Raw genomic sequence first — 25,028 nt, 5'->3', positions numbered from 1 at the left:
ACTGGTACATATGCATGATGCTGGCCCTCTACACAGAGAATACTTTTACCCAATGTCCTTTTTCCTAGGACCCCAAAAAGTGTTATTTAATCTCAATATGTCTTCTATTGTGGTCACACCTAGTAAGCATCCTTTTTCTATAATAGGCTTTTCATTTCAGTTATAACAAAATTGAACCACAGGTAGAAAGCTTCTTGCTGACTTTGATGGTGCGGTTCCTCAAAAGCTATTATGTACAGCAGTTTTCACCTATTACCATATGTGACAGTCCCAAATTGAAATCATTTTGCATTATTATGGTATATTAATAGAAATTACCATATGGTACGCAAATTTGCAGCATCTTAACATCTTGAGACAGTCAGGATCAATTAGAAAGTTAACCCCAAACCTGAAAAAGCAGCTCAGGTTATATCAAAAAGAATCACAAATAGAAGTAGAAAGTTGAAAAGCATTCAGATGCACTGAAAGGAGAAAAGTTAAGTTACTGTGTCCATTCATGACATGTATGATGAATTTTTAAAGCAGGCATGGAAAGGAAATTGGTGGCACAGCTGGGTTAATTGAGCATTCTAGAATGTAGATCTAAATTCTAATAAGGGTGAAGAGTCAGTATTAGGTGTTTTCTAACATTAATGCAGACAATAATGCAATTTATTTTATCTGGCAGTCCTTGGTCAAACAAAACAAATTTTAAAATCACAATTACAACATTGACAATGCTAGTGATTGTATGAGTCCACAATATTTGATGTGGGGTTTTTTAAGTCCCAATCATGGAATTATGGGAGAATCTCACCTTAAAAAAAGAAAGAAGTTTCTAGGTTACAGAGTAAGGACTGAAAACACAGACTCATAAAAGTATAGGGTTGGAAGGGACCTCAAAGTCATCAAGTCCAGCCCCCTGCCCTCAGGCAGGACCAAGGAAACCTGAACCATCCCTGACAGGTGTTTGTCCAACCTTCTTCTTTAAAACCCTTCAATCATGGGAATTCTACAATCTCCCTTGGAAGATTATTCCAGATCTTAACTATCCTTATAGTTAGAAAGTTTTTTCCTCATATCTAACCTAAATCTCATTTTGTGCAGATCAACACCATGAATTCTTGTCCTACCTTCAGTGTACATGGAGAACAATTGATCACTATCCTCTTTATAACAACCCTTAACATAACTGAAGACTACCATCCAGTCCCCCCCTCAGGCCTCAGTCTTCTTTTCTCAGGATCAAATATGTCCAAATTTTTTGAGCTTTCCTCATCAGTCACATTTTCTAAATCTTTTATCATTTGAGTTGCTTTCCTCTGGACTCGCTCTGTCTCTGTAATCTGAACACTGGGGTCTCACCAGTGCAAAAGATAGCAGTCAATTGATCCCTATTTCTTACATACAATACTTCTGTTAATACACCCTAGAATGATAAATTTTGTTCACTACTGCCTACATCACACTGCAAACTCATTTTCAATTTTTGATCCACTATAACACCTAGATCCTTTTCAGTGGTAACATCTAGCTAATTATTCCCCATTTTGTAGCTGTGCATTTGATTTTTCCTTCCTAAGTGAAGTACTTTGCACTTATCTTTATTGAATTTCATCTTGTTGAATTCTGACCAATTCTCCCATTTGTCAAGGTCCTTCTGAATTTTAATCCTGTCCTCCAAACTGTTTGCAAACCCCACCTCCCAGCTTGTCATCTGAAGATTTTATAAGCATACTCTCCATTCCATGATCCTAAGCATTAATGAAAATAATGAATAGTGTAGTCCCAGACCTAGGACTGACCCCTGCAAGAACCCACTAGATATGCTTCCCAGTTTTACAGTGAATCGTTGATAACTACTCTTTGAATATGGTCTTATAGTAAATTCATCTAGACCACATTTCTCTAGTTTGCTCATGAGAATATCACATGTGACTACGTCAAAAGTCTTACTAAGAACAACATATATCATGTCTACTGCTTTGTTCAAAGAAGAAAACTATATTGGTCTAGCACGATTTGTTCTTGACAAATCCATGCTGGCTATTCCTTATAAACCTATATCCTCTAGGTGTTTGCAAATTGATTGTTTAATAATTTGTTCCAGCATCTTTCCAGGTATCAAAGGTAGGCTGACTGGTCTATAATTCCTGAGGTCCTTTCTGTTTGCCTTTTTAAAGATAGGTACTTTGTTTGCCCTTCTCTAGCCCTCTGGGACCTCACCCATCCTCCAGGAGTTCTTGAACATAATTGCTAACAGTTCCAAGATTGCTTCAGCTTGTTCCTTTAGCAACCTCATATGAATTTCATCAGGCCCTGATGACGTGACTATATATAACTTATCTAAAATTCCTTAACCTGTTCTTTCTCTATTTTGAATTGCCTTCCTTTTCACTTGTTAATATTAATTCTGCTGAGTATCTGGTCACCATTAACCTTTTTAATGAAGACTAAAGCAAAATAGGTATTAAATACTTCAACCTTCTTGATTTCCTCAGTTATTAGCTCTCCTTCCCCGCTAAGTAGATGACTTACACTTTCCTTTGTCTTTCTCTTGCTCCTAATGTATTTAAATAACTTCTTATTGCCTTTTATGTCTCTCACAAGGTGTGAGCCCTATTAGCTCAAAACCGAGAAGGCAAGATAAAAGATCCCTAAATGTATCTTTTATAAAACCTCATCTTTTTTTCACATCTGCCTCGTGGTTTTTGATTTCTTGGAATTGGCAATACTGCACTTAAGTATAAGGGTCACATTTTCAGTTCCACCTTAATGACGTCTCTACTATTTGTGGGGGCAAAAATGCAGCTTCAGAAATGGATGACATTTTCTGAAAATCTAGCTGTGAATATCGATAGTGAAATCAAAGAGTAAGTCTGGTTTGTTTATGCTTTGTGTATGATTAGGCCATGAAAAAATGGAAATTTGTTCACAGCACTGACAAGTCTCATCAATTATTACAAGAGTTGTAGTAAAATTGTATTATTCGTAAATTCCAGTCTCTGCAGGCATATGATTAGGAGAAAATTTCAACTTTATTTTTGTTTTTGTTTTTTTTTTAATTAAGTGTCTAGTCCTCTTGGGTGTGAAGAAAAGCTTGAAAATATGATCCAAGTGCACATTAATGGCTGGGCAGGACTTCCTGGTCCACTCCTTTTTAGGGTAGAAGGTAAATGTTCCAACCCCCTTATTGGTTGTCTAGGGAGTGGACTCCATGTTTGGCAAATATACAAAATACCCAGTATGTACCATACGACACTAGACAAAGTGCAAATGATGAGTGATCCAGTAAGCCATAAGGAATAGCATCAATTGAAAACATAATGAAATGAAAATTGCTCCCAAAAAAATGGTGTTCCTTTTCTCCCTTCTGACTGCTGACAGTAAGCTAGGGGACACAGCTATCCCAGATCTTAGCCTATCCATCACATGGGTAAATATGGCATAGCATTTACAATATTTTGGTTTTTCCACTTCTGGTCTTGGTTGAAATTAAGAGGTTCAGATAAATGCCTAAGCAATTAAACTTTTTGAACCTAGAAAGGGCTCAGAGTTTGGTCTGGATTTTCACATGCAGGGTTGGCTACTCTTTTTTTTTATTCAGATTGTCTCATTCATCCCTTTTGCGGTGATAACTCTGCCTGGCACCTGCACAATATACCTCAGGGGTCCCTATCCGCAGTCCATCCTTCAGCAGCCATACGTGTCCACTGGGCAAACTAGTGTAAGACTGTTCAGGACTCAGAAACAGAAAAGTTAGGTAATTGTAGAGTTTATATTTATGACCTTCATCCAGAGGATAATTACCTCGCTTGTACAAATGAGAATGAAGCACGTACTTGATAATAGGTGACATGATGGCTATGCTGATCCTCTTCAATATAACCGTAGTTGTACTACTTCAGAAGGAAAATGAACAGCGTGCCTCTTCATGAAGTTTATTTTATAATAATTGCGATGAACAGGCTATTTCTAGGAACCATGTGACCTTTTAACAGATTCCATACTTGATCTTCCATGAAACAGGCACCTCGTAGTAGGAAATCTGTACTTATTTGTAAAGATGTTTGAACAAAGGACGCTCATGGACATTATAAGACCTTTTACATCTCCATGTGAAATTAGCTCTAGTTTTCTAGGACTCTTCCGCAAGATTTTGAGCAATTTCGTGTCAACATGATAGAGGACAAAAGAAGCTCAGTAGGTAGAAAGGGAATGAAACAAGAATGAGAGAATGGAAATGAGGAGTGAACAAAGGGGGAGGGGAATCAACACTGGACACAAACACTGAAGCTAAATTACATGACAGGAGGTTAAATTATGCTGACAGAAAGACAAAAGAGTACCAACATGATAACAGTATGTTCACTTCTGATTGGGTTTCCAAATTCTTCACCCCACCCTTGTGAGGCAGCAACATTAAAAAAACTCAGGAATGAATATGTCTTATCATCAAGAGCACACACTGCCCTTTAGGGAATTATCTCTTTGGACATAAGGAAAAGCTATTATTGACTTCAGTGGGTTCTGGATCAAGCCCCAGGTGACTATTATGTCATAGGTAATGGAGGCCAGCTATATTTTGCATTTGAAAACAATGAGGAGAACTTAAAAGGAGATCAGCCAGTCTAACACTGTAAGAGCTTTCTAGCTACTGATAGCTCTGTCTTCATTGGTGAAGTCTTGGCAGTGCCAACTCAGAAGTCTACTCATATTCAGGTAAGGAATCCCACTCCTGCAAATTGGGGCACTGATCTCTCCACTCCTCTTTGTAGGGCAGCTCACTCTCCCATGGACAAAAGCGCTATCAGCTCTTTACTATGCACAGACGACCAGTGCCTCCAGAGACCTGAAAACTATGTCCTTGAAGAATGGGAGAATCAGTGGGAAAGAGGGTCTAATATAGTAAGTAAATTCAGCAGTCCATCAATGCACTTTCCTCCTTGTCCACTTGAAACAGGCTTACTCTCTGGTTCATCCAGAGTTGCCATAACAATGCACTGGCTTGGCCTGTTTCCTTCCCATGCTGTGACTGTGGGGCAGCATTGCAGCCACTAACTCATGTTGTAAAAGAGTGCCAAACCCTTCATTTGGAGGGCAGTTTCAGTGCTTGATACAGTGCTTGATAGCCTCCCTTGATACAGAAGCTACTCTCTGGTTGCAGAGTAGCAGCCGTGTTGGTCTGTATTCGCAAAAAGAAAAGGAGTACTAGTGGCACCTTAGAATCATAGAATCATAGAATATCAGGGTTGGAAGGGACCCCAGAAGGTCATCTAGTCCAACCCCCTGCTCAAAGCAGGACCAATTCCCAGTTAAATCATCCCAGCCAGGGCTTTGTCAAGCCTGACCTTAAAAACCTCTAAGGAAGGAGATTCTACCACCTCCCTAGGTAACGCATTCCAGTGTTTCACCACCCTCTTAGTGAAAAAGTTTTTCCTAATATCCAATCTAAACCTCCCCCACTGCAACTTGAGACCATTACTCCTCGTTCTGTCATCTGCTACCATTGAGAACAGTCTAGAGCCATCCTCTTTGGAACCCCCTTTCAGGTAGTTGAAAGCAGCTATCAAATCCCCCCTCATTCTTCTCTTCTGCAGGCTAAACAATCCCAGCTCCCTCAGCCTCTTCTCATAAATCATGTGTTCCAGACCCCTAATCATTTTTGTTGCCCTTCGCTGGACTCTCTCCAATTTATCCACATCCTTCTTGTAGTGTGGGGCCCAAAACTGGACACAGTACTCCAGATGAGGCCTCACCAATGTCGAATAGAGGGGAACGATCACGTCCCTCGATCTGCTCGCTATGCCCCTACTTATACATCCCAAAATGCCATTGGCCTTCTTGGCAACAAGGGCACACTGCTGACTCATATCCAGCTTCTCGTCCACTGTCACCCCTAGGTCCTTTTCCGCAGAACTGCTGCCTAGCCATTCGGTCCCTAGTCTGTAGCTGTGCATTGGGTTCTTCCGTCCTAAGTGCAGGACCCTACACTTATCCTTATTGAACCTCATCAGATTTCTTTTGGCCCAATCCTCCAATTTGTCTAGGTCCTTCTGTATCCTATCCCTCCCCTCCAGCGTATCTACCACTCCTCCCAGTTTAGTATCATCCGCAAATTTGCTGAGAGTGCAATCCACACCATCCTCCAGATCATTTATGAAGATATTGAACAAAACCGGACCCAGGACCGACCCTTGGGGCACTCCACTTGATACCAGCTGCCAACTAGACATGGAGCCATTGATCACTACCCGTTGAGCCCGACAATCTAGCCAGCTTTCTACCCACCTTATAGTGCATTCATCCAGCCCATACTTCCTTAACTTGCTGACAAGAATACTGTGAGAGACCGTGTCAAAAGCTTTGCTAAAGTCAAGAAACAATACATCCACTGCTTTCCCTTCATCCACAGAACCAGTAATCTCATCATAAAAGGCGATTAGATTAGTCAGGCATGACCTTCCCTTGGTGAATCCATGCTGGCTGTTCCTGATCACTTTCCTCTCATGCAAGTGCTTCAGGATTGATTCTTTGAGGACCTGCTCCATGACTTTTCCAGGGACTGAGGTGAGGCTGACTGGCCTGTAGTTCCCAGGATCCTCCTTCTTCCCTTTTTTAAAGATTGGCACTACATTAGCCTTTTTCCAGTCATCTGGGACTTCCCCCGTTCGCCACGAGTTTTCAAAGATAATGGTCAATGGCTCTGCAATCACAGCAGCCAATTCCTTCAGCACTCTCGGATGCAACTCGTCCAGCCCCATGGACTTGTGCACGTCCAGCTTTTCTAAATAGCAATGCTATTGAGCAATGCTCAGATAAATTGGTTAGTCTCTAAGGTGCCACTAGTACTCCTTTTCTCTCTGGTTACAGAACTTGGACATCTAGCTCCGACCTCTGCATACAACAGAAGAAAAGAAAATAGTAGAGCTGAGCAAAATTTTTCAGACAAATATTTTATTCACCAAGAAATATAATTTCAGTCAATGTGAAACTATTTATGAATTTGACACAAATAATTTTGGCCATTCACAAAATTCCAGAAGAGGAGGAGGAAGTGGTTCTGGTGCTGCAATTGCCTTTCCTCCTGCACCTCGCATTAAACTTTGCCCCATTGTTTAGGGCACACACCAGGGACAGGAGAGACACAGGTTTGAATTCCTGCTGTGGAACAGACTTGTAACACACTTGTCTGATTCAACAAAAATTCCAAAAAAATTTTAAATTTGGTTAGACCCAAACAGAATGTCTTATCCAATTTTTCAGAACTGCCACTGAACTGAAAAATATCAGTTATTCACCCATCTCTACTTGATAATCCTGGTTTTATTTATTTTTACTGCTAGTTTGTTCTGAAACTATATAGAGATTCCACTCTTAACAACACTATCCTGCATCATGTGAGTAGTCCCATGCAATTACAATGGTCTTAAATCCTACCCTGCAACACCCCTGGTACAAGGTCTGTCCTAATTAAGGATAATTAGTTGTATCAAATTATATGGTAATATCTGCAGGAGGACACAGCATTAAACTGATGCATCTGCATACAAAATATATTTGGATTTTCCAATAATATAGGAATATACTAGTTAGAGATGGAAAAGACCTACTGGATCACCCAGTCCATCTGCCTGCAAGGGTGGAATACAGTCCCTCGATAATGGTGGAATTTGGCACTTAACTGATGTTGGCCTAAAGGCCAGTAAGGAATACTATGTTAAATGGATTGCAATTAAATGAACAGGACTCTAGATTTAAAATGTAACATGGAGAAGCACTCATTTTTAGTATTAAACTGGAAGAAAAATTCTGAGAGAAATGCAAATGAATGCATTCCAATTATCCTATAATGAAAGTTTCTGGCTTAAACAGACCTATTGCTTTAATAAATATTTTGACTATCCTTGGGATTTAATTTTCTATTCTTAACATAAATTTATGATTGGATTATCCATCACAAATGCAATTCAGGTTTCATGATTTACATGGTAAAAATAGGAAATGTCAGCTCTGCCATGCTGGTTCCCAACTAATGTGAGAGTTTAGAAAAGAGGGAATATCCAAAATTAAAATGTATTTGGCGCTGTAGCTCACCCAGATTGACCGAATTCCATTTAATCAAACCAATCATTATGCTCCTATCACTATTAACAATAATCAATTACAGTACCAAAGCAGAGATGTGAAATGCAAAATGGGAACATTACTCAGCTGCTATACTAGTCTCAAAGGACAAAGCTGGTGATGTCTATCAATGAGAATTACTACCACTTCTCTAGTGTGTATGACAGACTTTTTTTCTTTTGGGGGGCACTGGGGCTATGAAATTATGATTGTTAGTTCACCAGCATCATCAGAACAGTTCTGGGGATATTGAAATTTGATAGCAAAGAAAGAACCAGAGCAGAAGATTTTCTTGTGTGTAGGTCCTAGATAAACATTGGCTATTGTTTTCATTTTTTACAAAATAATTTCTTAGCAACGAAAATGATACAGTTAATAATAACTAATTAGGCATTCTCTTAGACAGATCATAATTTTTATAAGCTACGTTTTGGCATAAACTAGTTGACACATCACTACAAACAAAGATTTTTAATCCCTTTATCCAAAGAGTTTGCAATGAAGAGCCAGGGGATTTTGCTTGTATAAGAGTTCCAGGATCCAGGCCCCAAAGCATCCCAAGTTAACCAATCCAGTGTGTTCCAAAACCATTCTCTCGGCATAGGCTGACTTGCACTGAGCACTTCTCTCTCACTCCCTAGATTGTAAACCTTCTTCTGATTAGAGCAGAAGTAAAGTTTTGGCTCTAAAACCTGAGAATCTGTTACATTACACACAGAGTGTGGTTCAAACTCTCTCCTCTGCATCCTCAGTAAAGTTAACTGGGGCTGCATGAGTGTATATTGTTATTAGTTATATTACAGTAGTGCCTAGAGGCAAGTACCCCATTGTGCAAAGCACCGTGAAAACATATAACAGAGACAGTCTGTAACATGGTGGCTTGGCCATAGACTGGAGAGCCAACCTCACCTGGGTTGAATTAGGCACTCCAGGGTAAAAGGCAGCAGGAAGCTGCAGGGATGGGGCTCTTGCAGTGAGAGGTTTCCTGTTGTGGTCCTGAAGGAGGGATAATTCCTCTGGAAGGAGGGACTGTGGCTAGCTTAAGCCTGGGTGAAAGATTGTTCTTTTCTGTTTGTTTTGAGAATGTTGTTGATCTAATTTAAAAAACAAAAACAAAACAAAACAAAAAAACAGACTAAGAGGGGTTGTAACTTTGAGAGAGAGAGAGAAAGACTCTGACTGGAGTTTGTTGAAGGAGCCCCGGTGAAAGGGAAAATGGGCACAGCGGAGGCACACCTGGCCATGTTACATAGTCCCTGCTCCAAAGATCTTAAAGTCCAGCTGTAAGACTAGATACTAGATACAGGTAGATCCAAAAAACAGACTTGCACAGAACAGGGAAACAAAGAGACTAAACTGATCTGCATGAAAAGCAGTGATGATAGCACACTAGCTGCCTAACCACTGTCAGGTGTTTTGCAGACATCACAGCAGAACTTTAAGGCGGCATTTGAGTATATTGAAGTATTACTTGCCCCAATATCTGTCAGCAGGTGATAGGAGAAACTCTGATTTCAGTTTGGATAAACAGACTAACAGCACATCTTGTTGAATAAGTTATTATTCACAGATATTCAGAATAACCTGTAGGAAGAAATATTAGATAGCAAAACAAGTTCCGTTATGTTTAGCCCATGAAAAACAGCCATTAAGCTTTAAATCAATGAGGGAGAACGTCATGACTTTGAGAATTTGGGTGTTGCAAGTTCTTGCAATTTTGGAAAATGGAGTTTGCTCCATTTCCTATAATCAATTCAGAACATCAGAGAGCAGCTTGGATTTTCTTTTTCTTATGATGAGTTTAATTTTTTTCTATCTTCAAAATATTCCTTTTGAAATGCATATCCAACATCACTAAAATAAAATCCTCATTAAATTTTATTTTTTTTGCTTTTCAGTGCCATTAATTTCATTAAAAAATGTAAAACTAGAATCCTCTGTGCGGCATGCAAGCTCTTTCATGCAGAATTTAACTTGTTTTTTTTACAGATTTTCATAGCCTCCAGCCAGTAATTTGCTGAGGCTCATTTAAACAGCTGAGGTACTATTATTTGAAGAACCAGTTGAAGGAAGTTTATTTCTAATGATCTTCAATATAGCCAAAGTATATCCCTTTTACATATACATGTTATGAATGTCCTAATGGAGTGTAATCATTATGTACTTATGTAAATGCCTGTTGAACTCGGTTTCAGAATTCTAGCCCTGGAATGGGAAACAGAGAGAACTCAGAGGTGGCTGGTTTTCTTTATGTCCAGGGAAATAAGAGTGCAATCCAATTTCAAAGGTGGGAGCTTATAGTCACATTCAAATAAAGGGTCCAAGAGACAAATTCTTCACCTGGATACAGTTCAGTTATGTAGTAAAAATTCAATCTTAATATTTTTATTATATGGCAAATGATAATAACTTGGCTTTGAGCTTGAGCAGGATACAGTTGTCCCGTGTTATATCATAGGTGATATAATGGGTTTCAGTGAATAGTGCATTAGATTGGAAGAGCTAGGTTCTATTCCTGACTTACTTTGTGACTATTGGTAAGTCCCTTCATGCTTCTGTTCCTCTGCTTCTCCTCCCATCATTTCTTTGTATTGTCTATTTAGCTTGTGAACTCTTGGGGGCAGGGATTGTCTGTTCTGGATATCTGTACAGTGCCTAGCACGAAAGCACTCTAGGTGCTACAGTAACACAAACAATATCAATTCACTCGTTTAAACTGTACATTGTAAGTTCTCTGCATGAGATGCATCAAGTACACACATACAACTCTTGGACTACCATATTTGCGACCTGTTGCTTTGCATGTATTACAGATAGCCTGCTTTGTATTTCCTTTTAGAACCAAATTCATATTTAAAAGCAAAATGCTATCAGGTCTAATTATTGAGACTCATATTAATATTTATTATGCAATTATTCACCTTTGTAATGGCTAGTACTGAACTCCTAATTTATATAAAAAAAACCCTCAGACTTTAATTAGGCTACTTTGAATATTATTAAAATTGAATGTCAAGATTTTAGCCTGTGACAACAGCAGCATCAAACTTTGCTTTTGTAAGTTAGTTCTTACACCTTCTTACACATTCTTACAATGACACCTTTTTTTTAAAAAAGCGGCACATAGTTTCCCTGCTAGGTGTATCACTTCCTCATTCCTCTGATTGGTTCTGTAGTAGCATTGTAAAGCTCTACATTATAAACCAGTAACTTGAGACCGAAAGATGGGATGCTATCATATGGCTTTCACGTTCAAGCCAAGGGTACATTTTATAATCATGCTTGCCAGTTTCAGAGTGCTTTTCATGAGAGAATCTCAAATGCTTTGCAAACTGATGAAATAATTCCCCTGTGAGGTAGGTCTCATTTCACAAATGGGAAACTGAAGCATGGAGAAGAGAAGTCACTTTCCCAATATCAGAAACAGAATCCAGAAATCCTAAACCAGTCAGTTTGGATGCACATGATTTCAGAAAGAGCTGAGTGGGTGCCTGATGAAAATCAAGCTGCTTTAAAGTCTCTCAGAATGGGCACCCAGAAAGTGAGACACCCAAACCAATTGTCATTTCTGAAAATCTTGGACTTTAAACTGCCTGTGAATTCCCTCTCGTGCAGCTTCAGGGACTTGGGAATGCCATTGAGCTGATCTCTGGTGGCTTAGGACCAGGATGTTAGAAGTCAGGACTAGATTGCTGCTTTAGGAAGATTGGGGTAGAAGTGCTACTTGTTCTTCAGAAAATAAGACTGGAGGGTTTTAGTGAGGGGAACGAGAGCATCAGATGCTTTCTAAAGATACAGAAGTAGAAGACTGGACCTTCCACCACCCTCAATTAACAGTAAAGTTGCTTTTGCTTAAACAAATTTTGCCTTGCATGTAGAGACAGATCAAGGTCTCCTGGGGCCCTGGGCTGGAGGAAGTAGGGGATCCCTGGTGTCAGAACCATAGCCCTACCCCACCCCTTCCACCTTTGGCCCCGCCCCATTCTGTCCCTTCTGCCTGCGGCCCTGTTCCCATTCCACCCACAGCCCCGCAGCTGTTCCATCCTTTCCCCTGTGGCCCCGCCGCATCTCCCCCCGCCCACCACCACGCAGCCCGAGACCTCTGCGGCCCCTTTCCCTGGGGCCCCAAATTGTTCAGGGCCTGTGGGCCCAAGCAATAATCTGCCACTGTTGCCATGATACCCTTGAAAAGACATGGAAGGAGACCCTGTGTCCAGTCCCCCTCCCTCCAATGACTTTTATTATTTATGCACAGTGCAACAGCTTCAACAGGAGAGACTAAAGGAACCCTACATCAGAATATCCCATAGCTCAGTGGTTAGTGCTCTGAGATGGGAGACCACTCTTCAAATCTTTTCACGCCCTATGGCAGTGCAGAGACATCCCAGGTGAGTGATCTGGGTCAAAAGTTATAAGGTGGGCACCACCTATGTCTCCTCAGTTTTAAATGGTGCCTGATCCAGTAGGTGCACACTGAGCATGCTTACAAGATCAAGGCCCACACGCAATTAGGCCAACAAATTCCTGTCTTCCCCGAGTTAGTGAATTACTTTGGGGCTTTAGCAGGGAGATAGGAGCCTGGGCAACTAGAGGGAGGCAGCAGTAGACGTGGCCAAAGGCAGAAGCCAAGGGAATTTTTACTCTGAAAAATTTAGGTTGTGAACATGTTTAGGCATCTAAAGTCTGGTGGAGTTTATGTAGATTGCAGTGGATCCAAAACTGGGACTTGGGCACCTAAGTCTGGCATTGGTGTGATAAGGCCACAGAGGGCTCTGGTGTAAGAATAGGTTAGAGGTCCTCATCCTGATTACAGGCCACAGCCCCAAGTCCCCCCTCTCATCTCCAACATCCCAGCTCCTAATCTACCCCATTCCCTCCCATCATCCCCCATTCCTCCAACAACTCACCCCACTGACACACACACCCCAATCCTTCACTCATCTCCAACTCCTTTCTCCCAGCTCTCCAACATCTCCTGCTCTCCGACAGCTCAGTCTCAGTCCCTCACCCACCACGCTGGGACCTTCAATTTGGATCCTGTAGGCTGCCAGAGTCCCAATCCAGCTGCAGGCAAATTACACACTTGCTGTAAAGAGTAAAAAAAAAAAATCATCCCCTCGAGGGTTTGGTTTTATTAACAGAAGAGTGATGCAAAAATAACATTACCTCAACCTGTGGCCTTCCTAGACTTGTGCACTTCTAGCATTGTTTTTTCTTAAGAGTGTCTGTCACAAACCCTAGCATGCTTTGCCAGAGTGCTACTCCCACCTTCCTAATGAATCTAATGAACCACACTCGACGCAGTGAGTCAGTAGCAATCAACTGGAAGCTCTCTGTAGGGTTCCAACACCTGTTAACAGAATGAGGCAACAGGAAAATTCTGTCCCCCGTTACAGATCCATAACCCTCAGGGCAGAGTTAACCCTCAGGTTCAGACATTCCTTCTCCTGGGCCCTACTTTCACTCTATTCCTGGCAGTGTTAGCTGGCTGTTGATCCCATTAGCATAGAGAACTATGAGGTCAAATAAACATCACCATAATTCTACCTGGAGTCTTTTGGATGAAAGGCAGCTGGCTTAATCCCCAATGGACCCATCAGAGCAAAGAGTAACAACTGCTGCCACCTTGATGGTGAGCGTGTGTGTGATTAAAAATATAAATAGTTTGAGAGGTATGTTAAACTATGGAGATTGTGATATTCTAACTAAATCTGTAGTGAGTATGTATGTATATATATATATGCACTGAGGAAGCTGGGAGCCAATCATGATTATCAAACAGAAAGCAGCGAAGTATTTACGGTGCTGTGTACATAATACGGTGCTATGTACATAATTAAGTTCAATAGCTTTGTGAAAACATAGAAAAGTTGGCACTGTTACAAAATATGGGAACTGCTATTTTCCCTATTATATTACCTGAATGCCATGTCCAAATATTTTATATCCAATTTTACACACACGTGCATCCAGAATATACTGGGTCAGATTCTCAGCTGGTATGAAGTGGTATAGCTCTGCTGATCTAATGGAGTTGCTCTGCTTTACACTAGCTGAGAATGTGGCCCATTGTGTACAAAATTCAGAGGTTGCCATTAACAATCGGATAATTTTATTGCAAGTCCTGAGCTAACAATATCTTGCTGTCTGTGGCATATGACAAGCCATTAAGGATGTCCCTGTTTGAGAGAGTGATTGTTTCCATTATCTTTCTCTCTCCTCTGTTCCTACTACCACTTTGGATTAGAAATACATCACATTTTGGCTCATCTACAGCAGTCAAAAATGCCATTAAAATGAAAATATTCATCTTGCGTATGCATTCCCAGCCTAATATATCATAAATTTTAATCCTACTTAATTTCCATTTTATACCACTGGTTCCCAATGGTGTCTTGTGATTTTTAGAAATATACTTGTGTGCCATGCTAATTCTCCAGCAAACATGGAAAGTGGAAATGAAAAATGGCCTCCCGTGAGAATTTATAGTTCGTCTGCATCACCAGGCTGTCGGTGTCTGTGGAGCTGTGACAGTCTGAACTACTTCTGAGTATAGTGAGTTGATAGATTGGCATCAGACAGAAGAATGAAACCCATCTCCTTTGTTAAAATGGAGAAAAAAAAAGTGGGACACTAGAACGAGTTTATGAGTCTGGGATGTATAAGAGGGCTCATTTTGCCTGAGGACTAACATGATAATTAGAGTGAGACTGACAAAATGTAAAGCTGACTCACTTACAATATGTTTTCCCCCTCTGTTGTAGGATCTGTTGTCACAAAAGAGGCTATTTATCAACCACGCTGCCATATTTTTTTCTTCTAGTGCTGTCAATTTAGTGGCAATTTTTCTGGCATAGAGATCAGGCAATCAGTGTCACTCTTCTTATGACAGCAGCTGCTCCTGGCTGGACTGATGACAGTTTGTTTTATGGTGGTCATACCACATTTTTTTCACTAGAGAAATATCCTTAGCTTCTCTTCATTTTTCATCTCATGTCATAAAAGCTGCCCCTCCCCCACCATGAGACTCATTGATTAGCTGAAGTGTTTGCTTAATTAAGCATACCCTGTGGTACATGTTTTATTTGTATTGTAGCAGAAGTTATTCATTGTATTTCTTCTCATCACAGCTATCTGGTGAACTCTATATATCTCTATGGGTTTTAAGGCTTTCATTCCATTGCCTCTTGGGGGATGGTTTTGTTTTTGTTTTTAAATAGAATAATAGATCACAAGAGAGGATGAGGATCTGTGGTTAAGGTAATGGACTGGGACTGGAAAGATGTGGGTTAAATTCCTGACTCTGCTGCAGACTTTCTTTGGGACCTTGGGAAGTCACTTGGTCCCTCTGTGCCTCTATTTCCCATCTGTAAAATGAGCATAAAGGACTTCCTTTCTACCGCTGCTTGCTTTCCACGTCTGTTTCTTTCTCTCATGCTATGTATGTGTGCAGAAGTGTCTGGTGCAACATGGCCCCAATCCTGGTCAGGGCCTTTAAGTGCTACTGGAACTCAAATAATAGACCACAACTCACAATATATCGTCTTTTGTGGAAAGCTTTTGGGGATTCTAGTTCTCCATTTCATATTCAGCTTACTTTAGTATTCACAAACGTTATTATTTATAACAGCCTGTGAGCTGCTCAGAAATTTGAAGTATCAAACCCAAACTGCAGCAGATGTACCTGGCACTGTACAATAGGTAAAATATACTGAGCAAGTAGTCCCTGCCTTGGTGCCACTATAGTGGACTGTGAAACAGAGTTTTCAAACTTTTGGTGAACTATATCTTAATAGAAAAACTATTTCATGGTCTTCATCATGACACTATTAAACAGATCATGTCCTATTCTGTCCCCTCCTGTCTCTTGGGAACTACTGCAAGTGCTCTTACATGGAAAGTTAATATTAGAAAGAATTTACGTTCTTTTTATGAGATTGAGCACCTGGAAACAAAGAGAGCTGGTACCAGTAAGAACTGCATAGACCACAGGAAGTCCACTGACACATGTGGAAAATCACTTCAAAACACAAAATTTCAGATAAGTTCTTGGAATGTATTGGGACATCTTTTTGTTTCAGAAAGTGGAGGGAGACAGCCATTTTACACTTGATTCTGACCAACACAGAGAAATTGGTAGCAAATCTGCAGCTGGAAGGCAGTTTGGGTGAAAGTGATTGTGAAATGATAGATAAAAAGAAAGGAGTGAGAGCTACAGAAAAAGGACAATGGAATTTTTTAAAAAAAACAGATTTTAACAAACTCAGAGGATTGAAAGGTAAGGTCCCATGGGAAGAAAATCTAAGAGAAAAAGACAGTTTTTGAAGGAGACAATATTAAAGGCACAACAGCAAACTATCCCAATATGAAGTAAAGATAGAGCCATATTGGCCTCTTACTGTTCTTCCTATCACAAGTTTTTTAATTACCTGAAAATCAGAAAGGAATCCTACAAAAAGTGGAAGTGTGGGTGGAGGCATACAAAAGAACAGCACAAGCACACAGGGACAAAACCAGAAAGGCTAAGGGACAAAGTGAGTTACACCTAGCAAGAGACATAAAAGGGAATAAAAAGAGGTTCTTAAAATACATTAGGAGCAAGATAAAGATGAAGGAAAGTGTAGGTCCTCTACTTAGTGGGGGCAGAGAGCTAGTAATGGACAAAATCAAGAAGGCTGAGGTGTTTAATGCCTATTTTGTTTCAGTCTTCACTAAAACAATTAATGGTGACCAATACAATTAATATTCACAACAAAGAAGAAACACAAGCCAAAATAAGGAAAGAATAGATTAAAAATATTGTCAGATGTATTCAAGTCTGCAGAGCCTGGTGGAATTCATCCTTGTACACTTAAGGAAATGGCTGAAGTAATCTCAGAACCATTAGCAATTATCTTTGAGAATGCCTGGAGGATGGGTGAAGTCCCAAAGAACTGAAGGGGGCATATGTACGTTTTAAAAAGGGGAGTTTTGATGCCTGGAAAGATACTGGAACAAATTGTTAAACAATCAATTTGTAAGCACTTAGAGGATAAAAGGGTTATAAGGAATAATCAGCATGGATTTGTCAAGAATAAATCATGCCAAATCAACATAATTTCCTTCCTTAACAGGGTTACTGGCCTTGTGGACAGGGGAAGCAGTAGATGCAACGTCTTGATTTTTAGTAAGGCTTTTGACACAGTCCTATGTGACAGTCTCATAACCAAACTAAAAAAATGTGGTCGAGATGAATTTACTATAAGATTGGTGCACAACTGGTTGAAAGACCATACTCAGAGAGTAGATAGCAGTGGTTCATTGTCAACTGGGAGGACATATCTAGTGGGGTACCTCAGGGATCAGTCCTGGGTCCAGTACTATTCAGTATTTTCATTAGTGCCTGGCATAATGGAATGGAGAGTATGCTTATAAAATCTTCAAATGACACCAAGCTGGGAGGGGTTGCAAGCAGTTTGGAGAACAGGATTAGTATTCAGTAGGACCTAGAGAAACTGGAGAATTGGTCTGAAATCAACAAAATGAAATTCAATGAAGACAAGTGACAAGTATTTCATTTAGGAAGGAAAAATCAAATACGCAGCTACAAAATGGGGAATTACTGACTAGGGTGACAGTACTGCTACAAGGGATCTGAAGATTATAGTGCATCACAAATTGAAAGTAACTCAATAGTGTGATGCAGTTGCAAAAAAAGTCTTATTATTATTCTGGGGTGTATTAAAAGGACTATTGTATGTAAGAAATGAGAGATAATTGTCCCACTCTCCTCGGCACTGGGGAGGCCTCAGCTAGTGAACTCAGTCCAGAACTGGACACCACATTGAGGAAAGATGTGGACAAATTGTCGAGAGTCCAGAGCAGAGCAATAAAAAAGATAGATGCTTTAGAAAACCTGACTGATGAGGAAAACTAAACTAATGCGGGCATGTTTAGTCTTGAGAAAAGAAGACTGAGGGAGGATCTGATAAATCTTCAGATATGTTAAGAACTGTTATAAAGAAGATTGGGATCAATTGTTCTCCATGTCCACTGAAGGCAGGACAAGAAGAAATGGTCTTCATCTGCACTAAGGGAGTTTTAGCTTAGATATTAGGGAACATGTTTAGTATTATATATAGAATAGGTTTCCAAGGGAAGTTGTGTCACTGGTGCATTTAAATAACAGGTTGGATCAACAAACTGTCAGGGATGGTCTGTTTACTTGGTCCTGCCTCAGTGCATGGGTCTGGATTTGATGACTTTTTGAGGTCTTTCCAGTCCAATGTCTCTATGATTTCTATGGTTTTAAAAGGATTCAGCAAAGCACAGACGTCCCATTGATTTAAATGGGACTAAGTGTATGCTTACAGATCAGTGCTTTGCTGAATCAGGGCCTAAACTGTTATCATCTGATAACTGTTTTAGTAGCATTAAATACATGAAGTAAGACTGTGTAGTAAGGCCAGTGCTGTGTGTTCAGATACTCACATCTGCCAGCCACCACTGTAACTGGTAATAACTGACCCCATGTTGTAATCTCAGCAAAGGACTCAGGGGGTTGCCTACAAGCTAGGGTTGATGTGTTTTGAGGAAACTTCCTTTGCTATTGCTCTTCTTATTCTATGGACAAATAGAACATTTTATTCTCCATGGCTGTAATCCAGCACTATTTACAATCAAATTCAATGAAGGGGGGGAGGGGCTCATCTTTCTGGAAGACATGCTGTCCAGGGCAGAGTCTGAAAGGTACTGAAGACAGGTGTTTCTTTGCAAATCAGTCTCCAAATTTTTGTATATCAAGGTAAATTCTAAGTTATAATTGCCATTAGGGAACTTAGAAAATGTTAGGACTTAGTTGTGAGGCTAGCCACACATCTATGCTATGGAACAAAGGGGAATATAAGGGTCTGCTCATTCTCCACAAGAGTAGAGAGGAGAATGCTGTGTTGTATAACATTGATTATTTTTCCTAATCTCACACATCAGCTTAGCCTTAAACAGATGTGAGCAGATGAGAGGCCAAAGGTCCGGATTCAATAAATTATGTCACTACATGCTTACATCTTTTGCTGAGTCAGGGCCTTAATGTTTTTCTCTGAACCTCACTCATCTCCTGGTGGGTTTTTTTCTTTTTTACTCCTGTAAATATTTTAATGTGGGATTGTAAATTTCTCCCTAGAAACAAAGATAGATTGAGTGATTGAATATGTTCAGGATAACAGAAAAGGGCTATTTGTCCTAAAAAATCAGAGAGGGAAACATTGATGAGACTACAGAAAGTTACCCCTTTGCTGATAGAGGGTAAAAAAATGCCAGTGTCTTTAACTTTAAGATATTTTATTCGATGTTTGCTCGTGTATGGTGTGCTTAATTATATCATGTTCTGACTGTTTACGAAAAACCTTGCTGGTAGTGTTGGAAAGAGGATTTACAAGTAATCTACATTATTATTTAATCATTACATTTTATTTGATTTTTATTAGGAACTCATCCTATGTTGCAGATGTAATTGTGTAGGTTTGAGTGTATAGCACTTTCACCATGTAAGTGGCTATCATTGTTCATGTTTTGATAGGCAGTGTAATAATTCCAATCATGAATACAAATTCAGCTAGAATTAATATGGATGCATGGTAATATGCAAATCCAGAAGATTTGCATTACAATTTTTATAAATTAATATGCTCCCATGGCTGTAACCTGACCTCTAGTCACTGAGGACAGATGATAATTTAAAAGCCCACATCAGTAAGTGTTTTGCAAGATGCTGTTTTGAACATGGTGTCCCAGTTAATATAAGACCACTTTGTGTTTCAAAATATACTAAATCAGCTTCTAACTATTTTTTCTTTTGCTGGGATATATAAGTGAAGGGGGGGAAAGTACTGTAAGCGATCCTTCTTCTCCCTCCCTCCCTCCCTTCTCATTGACTTCTCATTGAAGTCCCATGTTGAGAATCCCATTCCTGAATAGGCTTCTTGAAGTGGCAATTCAGCATCTGCCCTTGGATGTGTGTGCACAGCTCTCACTGAAATAGTGGAGTATGGGTGTCACAGTCACACACTGCTTAAAACATTTGACTCCTGGTATTGAACTATAGTGCTTGGGAATGCTTAGATATTAGCTAGATGCTAAATATGTTTTGGAACTAGATAAAATGAAAAATGTCTTCAGTCCAATGGGCCAGCAATAAACTGCCCCATAAAGTTGCCTAGAAGAGGCTGTCTTCAACTAAAGATCCAACAAAATTGTACTCGTAACATGAGGGATATTCTAACATGGTCACTGAAGGGGCTTCTCTATGGAGATCATCCCTAGGGAGTAGGCTGCTTCTGCCAGAGGTGACAACTTGAGTCAGGCTTACCGACCTATAATTGCCGGGGTCACCTTTGGAGCCCTTTTTAAAAATTGGTGTCACATTAACTATTCTCCAGTCATTTGGTACAGCTGATTTAAATGATAGTTTACATACCATGGTTAATAGTCCAGCAATTTCACATTTGAGTTCCTTCAGAACTCTTGGGTGAATAACATCTGGTCCTAGTGACTTATTAGTGTTTAGTTTATCAATTTGTTCCAAAACCTCCTCTAAAGACACCTCAGTCTGGGACAGTTCCTCAGATTTGTCACCTAAAAATAATGGCTTAAGTTTGGGAATCTCCCTCATATCCTCAACCACTAAGACCAACGCAAAGAATTCATTTAGTTTCTCTGCAATGGCCTTATCGTCCTTGAATGCTCCTTTAGCATCTTGATCTTCCAGTGGCCCCACTGGTTGTTTAGCAGAATTTCTGCTTCCGATGTACTTAAAATAAAATTGCTATTACCCTTTGAGGCTTTGGCTAGCTGTTCTTCACATTCATTTTTGGCCTTCCGAATTATATTTTTACACTTCAATTGCCAGAGTTTATGCTCCTTTATATTTTCCTCATTAGGATTTAACTTCCACTTTTTAAAGGATGCCTTTTTGCCTCTAAATGCTACTTTTACTTTCTTGTTTAGCCATGGTGGCTCTTTTTTGGTTCTCTTACTATGTTTTTTAATTTTGGGTATCCATTTAAGTTGAGCCTCTATTATGGTGTCTTTAAAAAGTTTCCATGTGCTTTGCAGGGATTTTAGTTTTGGTGCTGTACCTTCTAATTTTTGTGTAGTTCCCCTTTCTGAAAATACATGATACAGCATTGGGCCGCTGAGGTGTTTGCCCTGCCACAGGGATATTAAATTTAATTATATTATGGTCACTATTACCAAACGGTCCAGCTTCCCTACTATATCCCAATTAACTGTGTGAGAATGGGGTAAATTGCTCCTGTGCCTCCATTTATCCATCTGTAACATGGGTATTATAATCGGGGATTCTAGAAATCCATTTGCCATGGAAAAACACGGAATTTTTACAGAGAATCTTTAGTTTTTACTCTGGCCGCCCGTCTCTGATGGCAGAGTGGAGAGTGGCAGCTGCTGGCCAGGCACCCAGCTCTGAAGGCAGTGCTTCCACCACCAGCAGCACAGAAGTAAGGGAGGCATGGTAGGTTATTGTCACCCTTACTTCTCTGCTGCTGATGATGATCTCCAGCCATGCAGCTCTGAAGGTAGAATCTGTTTGGGCCACACAAGGTTGTGTTCAGGTTTATGTGGCCCTCCTATGAAATAATGTTGGGCACAACTGTTTTAATGCATCTCAAATTTCACTTCAGCCTCCAGATGTGAGTATTTAAAGTTATGAAAAGATGCTGAAAACTTTAAAAATCACCCTTAAAGACCATGTCCCTGAGTTTGGCAAGGACAAATTTCACGTTGATGGTAATGTGCTGTTCTGTATTGTATGAGTTCAACTGATATATTTGTATATGTGTACATATTGTGACAGGGTTGGGCCAGAGGGCTACAGGAGAGTGATAGAAGGCAGGTATATTAGCCCCAGATTAAGCATGTCCCTTTTCCCTGGGTAAGGTAACAGGGGAGGTTCCAGAACAATCAGGAACTTGCTGGAACCAATTAAGATAGGCAGGCTAATTAGGGCACCTGGAGCCAATTAAGAAACTGCTAGAATCAATTAAGAGAGGCAGGCTAATCAGGGCACCTGGTTTAAAAAGGACCTCACTTCAGTCAGTGAGGGGTGCGCAAGGAGCTGAGAGTGAGAGGGTGTGCTGCTGGAGGACTGAGGAGTACAAATGCTATCTGGCATCAGGAGGAAGGTCCTGTGGTGAGGATAAAGAAGGTGTTGGGAGGAGGCCATGGGGAAGTAGCCCAGGGAGTTGTAGCTGTTGTACAGCTGTTACAAGAAACACAGTAGACAGCTGTGATCCACAGGGCCCCGGGCTGGAACCTGGAATAGAGGGTGGGCCCGGGTTCACCACATCCCCCTCCCCCCTAGTTGACCTGGACTGTGGGTCCCACCAGAGGGGAAGGTCCCTGGCCTGTTCCCCGACCCACTAGGTGGATCAGCAGAGACTGCGGGGATTGTTCCCCTTCCTTTTCTCCATGCTGGCCAGTGATGAGGTTAGCTGAGTGGACTGCAGGTTTCAGCCACTAGCAAAAGTGGCCAAACTGAGGGCTGCCATGAATCTCTGAGGCGAGCAAATCCACCACTAAGCGCAGGACCCACCAAGACAGAGGAGGAACTTTGTCACAATATATATAAAACTAAAGTTCAGCATTTCATTTTAATCATGGAAAAACACACATTTATGGTTTCTTATTAGAGAATTTTGGGGGTATTTTAATCACAGAAAACTAGTATCCCTAACTATAATATTCCTCCATTCCACAGGTGTCTTTTCACCTAATTCATTGACGGTAAAGTTCTGACATTCTCAACATTACATAAAGTGGAGAGTTCTATTATGAATGCATACCAATTATCTACTAAAATGCAAAAGTAAAGATAATGGTAGCTGCAGTGGGAGGATGGCTTTCAGTGAAGATATAATATTGATTTGTTTATTGTACAGATGTTCAGAATCATTTCCTGGAGTGATTCCTTTAGACAGTGAATGGAAATCAATTTTTCTTTCTTATACATTTGAAAGATCTCAGAGAGCTGTGAAGAAGAACAGGAGGAGCCATTAAGATCAGACATTATTAGATCAAGTTGCTAAATATTATGGTTTACTGATTACAAATCCATCGAAGTGCTCAGTTTGAGCAGAGGAATTATTGCCTTGGTTGTTTATTTTAAGGATTTTTGCAAGCTGGGAGAAGAGCTACCTGAGCCCTCTGGTCCTGACAAACATGGGCACAATCCTGCAGCTATTGGGGTATGTTGTCCAGTGAGAAATCAATGGGATGATGCATGTGAGTAAAATTAAGCATAAATGGGCTTGCAGGATCAGATCCCTGTCTCTGTTTGTGGAATGGAGTATCGTAGGATATCATTAGTGACGGTTGCTTTTAGAGACAGTCCTCAAAAAAAAAAAAGTCTAGAGTCACCTTATTCACCTTTTTCCATATTAGCCAATCCTCTTTGATTTGAAAGTCCATGAATTATAAAACCCTAAACTCTTAATCCTGTTGGCAACTCTAAATGACACAAGTGCAACCCAGGTGTGGCTGGTCCCTGTAAATGAAACAGGTTGGCATTTGGGGGCTATAGAATATCAGAGAGAAACCTAGTGAATGAGAGTCAGGAAAAATCAGAGACCTCCTCCAGTCTCCTAGGGAAAGCTGCAGAAAGCTCTCCACAGGCCATCTCTGGAAAGGAGGAGGAATAATCAGGAAGGCAGTGGAGGGGCTAGCCTCCTGAGCTTCCTGAATCAGAGCTAGTGCCAGGAGGCTGGAATGGACTCAAGGTTAGGAAGATAGTGGAGGGGCTAGCCTGATGACTTGCAAGACCCCAAAGATGGTGGAGGGGCTTACCAGCTCTCCTGCCTGAGCCAGAGAAGGCTGCAGAGGGCTAAAGGCTGAAAGCAGCTGAGGGAATGGCGGCTGACTCTCAGAGCTGGAGAACGGAAGCCAGAGGGACAGAGAGGGCTGTGCTGGGGTGCTGTGCGAGATGTCAGAGCTGTATTTCAGGTATTGCCTGGATTATGCATTGGGCTTTATGTGCATGGGGTTTTCTTCTGTAATAAATTAGTTCCACAAGGGCCATGTGCACCCAGGAAGACAACTGGGATTGTTTCAGGGGACTCTGGAAGGGGAAGCAAAGGCAGACACTTGTCATGTGATGGGAAGAGATCCTTGGCTTCAGCCTGAGCCCAAACATCTACAATAATTAAACAGCCCCTTAGCTGACACAGGCCAGCCTTGGGTTTTAATTGCAGTGTAGACATATCCACAGGGAGCAGTCAAATATCCTCTCAGCCTTCACTTTGCTAGGTTAAACAAGCCATGCTCTTTTTGTGTCCTCTCATAAAATAGGCCCTCCATTCTTCTGACCATCCTAGATTACACGGTAGTGGTTTCTGCTTTGCAATTTTAAAAACTCCAAAAACACAGGTACAATTTGGATATGATTGTACACTGTATTGAAGCAAAGTAGATATTGGCCCATGCAGCAAAATTCAGATCCAGATCTTGATGTCTCCTTCCATGACTCCCAAATGGGGATCATGCCTTTACAGAGACAGGTCAGTTGTGGAATTAAATTCAGGGTTTGGATTCCTTTCTTCTGAAAAAGTGGGGGTGTTTTGATCTGGGATTTTGGTTCCATTCACTCTCAAAATTAATTGTCATTTTCAGTTTTAAACCTACAAAATGGGCCGGAAATTTTAGGGTAGAACTTAATTTTTGGTGCTTCTAAAACTTAAAGGACATTTTTTTCCCTCTTGACTGTGTACAAATATTCTCTTCTACTGAGACCTTGTAAAACAAGCTTTAGCCAGGAGCAAAATTTTGCAGAGGGGTCTAATTCTGTAAATAAATATAATAAAAAATTGGTAGCCTGTCACAACTGTAAGTAGTCAGTCAAGCAACACTGCCAGCAGCAGCCCTGCAGT

The sequence above is a fragment of the Lepidochelys kempii genome, chromosome 1 (assembly GCF_965140265.1).
Source record: "Lepidochelys kempii isolate rLepKem1 chromosome 1, rLepKem1.hap2, whole genome shotgun sequence".
Lineage (NCBI taxonomy): Eukaryota > Metazoa > Chordata > Testudines > Cheloniidae > Lepidochelys > Lepidochelys kempii.
This window is presented reverse-complemented; position numbering follows the sequence as displayed.